Raw genomic sequence first — 7,564 nt, forward strand, 5'->3', positions numbered from 1 at the left:
GGGAAAAATTTCAATAAGATCACTCAGTTTTTCTTTAGAACTTCGGGAGCGAAGAGAATTTTGTGGCAAGATACATGACAGCGTCCGTTACTACATGTAGAATGTGTCTCCATTTTTCTTTCTATGTGATGAAACATTCCTTATGTATGGAAAGCTTCCGACAGAAGGTTTTTTTGCCTTGGCAGCTCGTATGTACCCTTGATTATTACTTTCGTTATGGCTGAGCTGCTATCTTCAGATCCGCAAGGGTAGAAAAATTACAAAATCAGTAAACTAGATTTCGGGCTATAGCATGTTCCTTCCGATGTCCATTACAGTAGTATCCGAAAATGTTATTACTTGCATGTCATGTTGGAAATTTCTATATGATGTCCACTGTGAGACGAAAAGTGTTATACATGCTATTACAAGTCTTAAAAATAGGCTTTATGTCAATCTTATAGCATGGACAAGTCTCATACTGTTACATTGCGTCGCACTTACGTCGCTCATGTAGCCTGTAACTAGGGTTTAATGTTGACTTCCTTCTTGGAAATAATATTTTCTGGTTTTTAAAATTGACAAAATACTTTCAAATAGTATGTCTCCCTTTATATATGACTGACACTGTTCTGCTTTCCATTTAAAATGATTCACTTTGTACGCATACACCTTTAAAAACCTAGAAAACATTAATTATTATTATTCATGAGACTGCCGCCATCTGGTGGTACCCCTCTGTACTACTCTGTTAGCCCGCTGTACCTGGCCGGCAGCCTTCCCAGACACAGGTAGCAGCTCTTGATGTGCCATTCTTGTCTGACTCTGTCTTGCCATGAGGATGCAGCTGTATTTTTTAATGTTAAAAGCCCTTGTTACCAAGCATATATTGGAATTTGTATATTTACTATAACAACGCACGTAAAGGTAATTTTGCTTTACTTCAAATTCACAGTCTGTAACGATGGTACGAAGACAACGTGCAGTTTATCGCACAGCATGATTTCATAGCATGTACTTTGTGAATGCGCCAAAAAGAAAACATGTAAAATTGTTATTTTACGATTACAACCACTGTAGTGTAAATTTTTTGTAGTTATCGTTACAATGCGTATCTGAAGATGGCAAATTTGTCCTATCGTAATCCAGTGTAAATACACGCGGTCGAGGCAATAAAGAAATAAGAAGCGTTCTTGACACTGAAATAATCGATCGTTCTCCAGCCAACAATTTCAAGCATTTATGAATCACAACGTGTTTGTGATGCTTCATTTTCAGATAACCTTTGTGAAGCCTTTTTCGAATCCCTGAGACCTCCGTAGACAAGGGTGATGTAGAAGTGCTGGTGATAGCAATCCAGTAAACTACTTGGTCTGTTTTCGAATAAATAATTTTCTGATATTTTCGTCTGTCATTGTTCAAAACCGCACGTGATGTGTAAAATGCCCAGCATTACGAACGGTGAACCTAAATTCTGTGATATTTGGATATTTATCATCTAATTATTCAGCTTATTTGATGAAAAATTACTTTTGTTGACCTACAGTTTTTTCGTGGAGTGATCATGTATCTGGAACCATTAGAGTTAGAACTTCGTATTTATTACTCGACTGCAATAAGTCACTAGACGCTATCTCAACATCACCTTCCTGTTAATACCGACGATAAAGACTGTTTACCATCATCTAAGCCTTGAAGCTTCGACTCTCAGACGAATTATCTTAAATGTACAAATTACAATAAATATTCGAAATGTCTGAAAGCATAGTAATTGAAGTATCAGAGGAGCTGAATGGTGCAGCTGTTTCGTTAACCCGTGTTCTCATCTTTACAGCCGATGTTTCTACTCTTCAATTTTATCAGCAGCTATTTTTCTGCCTTGTGCCCCAGAAAGCTTTTTTCTTCGTGCATTCATAATTTGCTGTTCACTACCTAAAACTAAAAATAAATATATTTTAATACTGACGAACTGGCGTTACAGGCAAAATCGCAATCTTATGTGAATATGTATAATACATGTCTTTTATATTAATATCACACGCGCACTTTTTATTTCATTCTATTCAGTATTGTACTGTTCTGGCGGAATCCTTGTCAAAATTTGACTTTCTTGAATACATTACATCTCATTTTGGGGCTATTTTAGGAGTGTTATACAGATAACATCTGTACTATATAAGACGTAATATTTCGTGCCTTTTATTCCTGTTAATCATTTGTTTTCGATACAGTAGTTTACAACCAAGAATTTGCTAATAATTAGAATAAAGTGTATTTTCTCACCCAATCAAGCACATAAACACATCATGATCGTCACTTGACATTCATCTATTTGGGTTTATTCAACTCAAGTCGAGTAGTCTTGTCTCCTTTCGTCTGACGAAATGATTCTTTTTTTCTAGATACAACAGCGATTACCCACCCAAAGACATCACATACACTATCTACGGAATCAAAAATCAACTTAATATGCATTCATAAAACAACTTATGATGTATTCAAGAACCAAATGGGATCCGTTCCGATATCAAATTAATAACAGATGGAACAACATGTGCTCGATATTATACCTCGGTGAGCAAGTTTTATTTCTAAAAAATTACTAATATTTCAGCTTTGATCCAGGAATACATTCTATGACGTAATACAGCGTATATCGTGAGCACTGCTGGTGTAGTGGTAGCATGCAAGATTCCCATTCTTGCGAGCCGGGTTCGATTCCCGGGCAGTGCAATCATTTTTACCATAACCACTGTAATAGCAATTTTCCGCATCGCATTAATCTTTCATGATATCCCTACTATCTATCATAATGGCTTAATGACTGTCATTTGGTTCAATACGGTACAGAAAGAGCATTTTATTCTTACTTCGCAATACGATATATTTATGAAGACGACACTGCTCAGAAATTATAGGTAATATCTTGATTTCCTAATAGGATAACTCCTAATGCTAAATTGTCACTTTTCATTACGTTGATTTAAAAATTACAGTCACTTTTCATACTTCTTTTGTCAAGGTGGACGCTAGTTTAGAGAAATGCTGACAATTATGTGTAAACTGTCCACGTGAATTCTGTGTACTGTCTCCATTTATTACCGAAATGCGCAAATTATAAAATTGTGCGTGAGTGGTTTAAAACACGTATTATTGTTCCTTTTTCAATCTGCACGAAAAATGTTGGAATTTCAGCACTTGCTAGCAACTTATGAAGGTTGTTGCCAAACGCTTTAAAACGGGTAAGTGTGGTTCTGAAACGGCATTGTGGAAAATAGAAAACTAGAACTTTCTGCCAGCTGTATTCAAGAAATTCCGATCATTTTCACGTCTCGATCCCTGAGTCAACAGATGGGGCGTTTGCAAGACAACAACCATCTGCACGGACAGTTCGACGGCGTTTGCAGTAGCACGGACTATCAGCTCGGAGACCATGGCTGCGGTTACCCTTGACGCTGCATCACAGACAGGAGCGCCTGCGATAGTGTACTCAACGACGAATCTAGGTGCACGAATGGCAAAACGTCATCTTTTCGGATGAATCCAGGTTCTGTTTACAGCACCATGATGGTCGCATGCGTGTTTGGCGACATCGCGGTGAACGCACATTGGAAGCTGTATTCGTCATCGCCATACTGGCGTATCACGCTGCGTGATGGTATGGGGTGCCATTGGTTACAAGTTCGATCACCTCTTGCTCGCATTGACTGCACTTTGAACGGTGGACGCTACATTTCAGATGTGTTACGACCCGTGGTTCTACCCTTCATTGGATCACTGCGAAACCCTACATTTCAGCAGGATAATGCACAACACCATGTTGCAGGTCCTGCACAGGGCTTTCTGGATTCAGAAAATGCTCGACTGCTGTCCTGGTCAGCCCATTCTCCAAATCTCTCACCAACTGGAAACGTCTGGTCAATGGTGGCCGAGCAAGTGCCTCATCACAATACGCCAGTCACTACTCTTGATGAACTGTGGTATCATGTTGAAGCTGCATGGGCAGCTGTACCTGTACATGCAATCCAAGTTCTGTTTGACTCAATGCCCAGGCGTGTCAAGGCCAGAGGTGGTTGTTCTGGGTACTGATTTCTTAGGATCTATGCACACAAATTGCGTGAAAATGTAATCACATGTCAGTTCTAGTATAATCTGTTTGTCCAATGAATTCCTGTTTATCATCTGCATTTCTTCTTGGTGCAGAAATTTTTATGGTAAGTATTGTATGTCATCAGCAAGGTAGGGAAATTACAGTTTTGATTGTAACTGCTTGCTTCACATATTCCCATGACATAGTTACATAATGTTTAACATCAGATAATATTGAATCTTTCCGTGTGTCTGACATAGACACTCGGACTCACTCTCATTTATTCACACAACAAAACAAACAGTTATGAAGTAAATACTAATCCTTTCTGAATTTTATGTTACGAATATGAAAAATAGTGAAATTTAAATTATAAATTACCTAAATAACTTGTTCTGTCATTTAGTGAACTTCAGTAATAATTCCAAATGATACTAAAAGGCATAGTGCTACGAATCCTAACTGACTTTAATCTTATGAGTGTCGGTTTTTGGTGTTTTAGGTAATTGTCTCTAAATCTGAAATGTCTCTCAGATAGAAAGCTGAGATTTTAATACAACCTTCATTTTAATAACAAAGGGCTGTATATTGACTTTTAATAAAGTGGAATAATATTTAATACTATTTATTTAGATTCTTAAGGGCTTGAATAGTCTGTCGCTCGAACTAACACAGTTTGCAGGTCCCACAGTTAGGCTACCGATTGGTGCGAGTGAGTCACGCTAAGATACCGGCGGCTGCATATTGCCAGAGCCAATGCCTCCAAAGCTACGAGCCCATACTTCAAAGTAGCTGTCTAAATAAAACGCTATTGCCTATTGACTCGCAACTTTACAAGTGCTCGTCAATACAAATTTAAGGCGTATTTATAGCACGTGTACTTTAGTTCATTTTATGAACGAAATACTGTAGATAGTTCTTAGCTACTTTTCATTAGTGAGTGTTCAGTCTAGGTATAACCTTTTTTTCTTTGTATATCGTTATGTCATTTCTAAAAATACGTTTTATTTGGGTGAGTTCAAGGTTAAGAATAAAGGTGTCTGAATCAGCACAGTGACAATTGAGAATATGGCCGAAAAGTCCCAAAATATGGGGTATCTAAGGACCACAAGGCAAATAATTTTGGTGTTTGGGATTGGTGACTTTTTTGGGGTATGCTTGGATATCTTCAGCAAAATTTGAAGGTTTGACACTCTCATAGCTCCCAAATTACACCTTATGTTTGGTACTTCTATAGTACTTTCTGCAATAATGTAGAAGGCATACGGAGAGAATATGTACACCAATATCTCTCTTGCTAGTGTGGGTTCTTTAGTGCATAAGTGGAAAGACAGAACTTGTTTTCCATTGTAAGAGATTAGTACGCCTTATTCTAGCGTAAACCTGATGCTAGTACTCATCTTACAAAGCCTACACAATAAGTAGGACTTTTGCTGAGTAAATGGACATGACTTCTTCCTTTATTGCAGCACCTATGAAACAAGAACAGCTTGCAGAGCGAGGTCCCTTGTTCTAATCTAAAAAACAAAACAAGTAAATAAATTACAACAATGAGTCTCGCAAAATGCTACATTGTTGGCTTGCAAATGTTGATCTACATTCACTTCAGTGATTGATTTCAAGTGTGTGCATGTGCAAAATTGTGCACTTCGCTGGTGTTTCGCGATGGGACTTCATCCTAAATACGAATAGCATTACAGACAGGTTTGGGTATCCTATCCTCAGTATAAAGAGCGGTTACGTTCTGTTGAAAGTGAGACTACAAACCCCTACTGTACCGACTCCAAGTTTAAAATTAATGCAAAATTAACAGACATTAAAAAGCATGTTAAAACACAGAAACACAGCAAATTTTCGGATCCTTTAGAAAGTTCTCGATAGCAGAAATTTCCGTCTAACAGCGAGATTAAAGCAATTGCTAATAAATTACACTGTGCAACAACAAAAGTGTAAACCGAATGAAAATAGCTAATTCCTATCAGTTCTAATGAGCTGATCGTGAATATCACAAATACAATACAAAATTAGCTCTAGTTTTCATTTTACACTGTTTTATTACAGTGAAATAGTTATATACGGATTTTTATGTTAGGTTTAAATTCAAATATTAAAATGATTTGTCAAAGTCATAATAACTAGTAACAATGGATTATATTATTTTCCCTGGTCTTCCTTGTGTGCAATATTTTGTATATAAAAACATTGATACCAAGTTTAGTGATTTTTTTCCCTCCTCTTCAACTTCAGTGCATGTAACAATATTTGCACATTTGTTTCTAGATTTAATAACAGTTGTTGAAGTTGACTGCTTCTGAAGTGAACAAAAATGGCACAGGTTTGTGTTAACAGTGCTGACACATTTTGCTTTGTGTGCAGAGAAGTGACATTTGCTTCACAAAAACAGCAAATAACTCCATTGATTAAAAAGCTTACAGTTTTGGGTGCAAAGCAGGTGATCAGGATAAACCCTGGGGTCCACATGTGATCTGCAACACTTCTGCCAGCAACCTCAGGAAGTAGATGCAGGGGGAAGGACGTTCAATGTCCTTTGCACTGCCCATGATCTGGCGAGAGCCAACTAATCATGTCAGTGACTACTACTTTTGTATGGTTCCTGCTATCAAGAAGGGAGTATCTAAGAAGAAGAAGCAGACAGTTCTCTATCCTAACATGCCATATGCCATACGTGCAGTTCTACATGGGGGAGGATAGCCAATACCTGAACAAATGACAGTGTACGAAATTACTTCTGATGGGGATTCTGAAAGTCTTGAACCATGTGCATCACAAGATCCTTAGTTTCATCCAAATATGTCATCAACTGATGATCCACAAAAATTGTCTCAAAATGAGTTAAGTTGTCTCATTAGAGATTTGGAGCTCTCTAAAAGCTAAGGCTACATCTCTTTATAGTAAAAATGAATGGTCCACCAGAAATTCTCTTCAACCAGGTATAAAGAACATTAAGAGTGAACCTCTAGTAGATCCCAAAAAGATTCTGCTCCCACCCTTGCACATCAAGCTCAGTCTCATGAAAAAGTTTGTTAAGGGAATGAACGAAGATGCTGACTCCTTTAAGTACTTGAGGCAATAATTCCCTTACTTAAGTGATGCCAAAGTAAACGAGAGCATATTTGTAGGCCCACAGATTCGACAGTTTTAGAGACCATACTTTGATAGAATCATAAAAGGTGATGACAAGAATTTGTAGAATGTTTTAAGATGGTATGTCTATAATTCTTAGGGAACAAACGAGCAATCAATTACAAGAAGTTTGTATATAACATGTCGTCATCTTATGAAAACCTTGGTTGCAACATGTCATTGAAAATGCATTTCTTACACAGTCATCTTGACTTCTTCCCCAAAGATTGTGGCGCAGCAAGTGATGAACATGGTTTGCTGCTGGGGTGGTTTTCCTGTGAGCGACACAGAGTGTTTCTATTGCTGAAATTTAGCTGCCATGAGAAGCAATTAACTAATTTAGCTGACTAC

The 7,564-nt window shown here is 37.6% G+C and overlaps 1 non-coding gene across 1 annotated transcript; it reads left to right on the forward strand.

Annotated features, from left to right (window-relative positions):
- Positions 1–2,641: 2,641 nt before the first annotated feature.
- Positions 2,642–2,712, forward strand: Trnag-ccc (transfer RNA glycine (anticodon CCC)). The gene has a single exon. It is a non-coding gene; the product is annotated as a tRNA-Gly (tRNA).
- Positions 2,713–7,564: the final 4,852 nt, after the last annotated feature.

The sequence above is a fragment of the Schistocerca gregaria genome, chromosome 1, assembly GCF_023897955.1.
Source record: "Schistocerca gregaria isolate iqSchGreg1 chromosome 1, iqSchGreg1.2, whole genome shotgun sequence".
Classification (NCBI taxonomy): domain Eukaryota; kingdom Metazoa; phylum Arthropoda; class Insecta; order Orthoptera; family Acrididae; genus Schistocerca; species Schistocerca gregaria.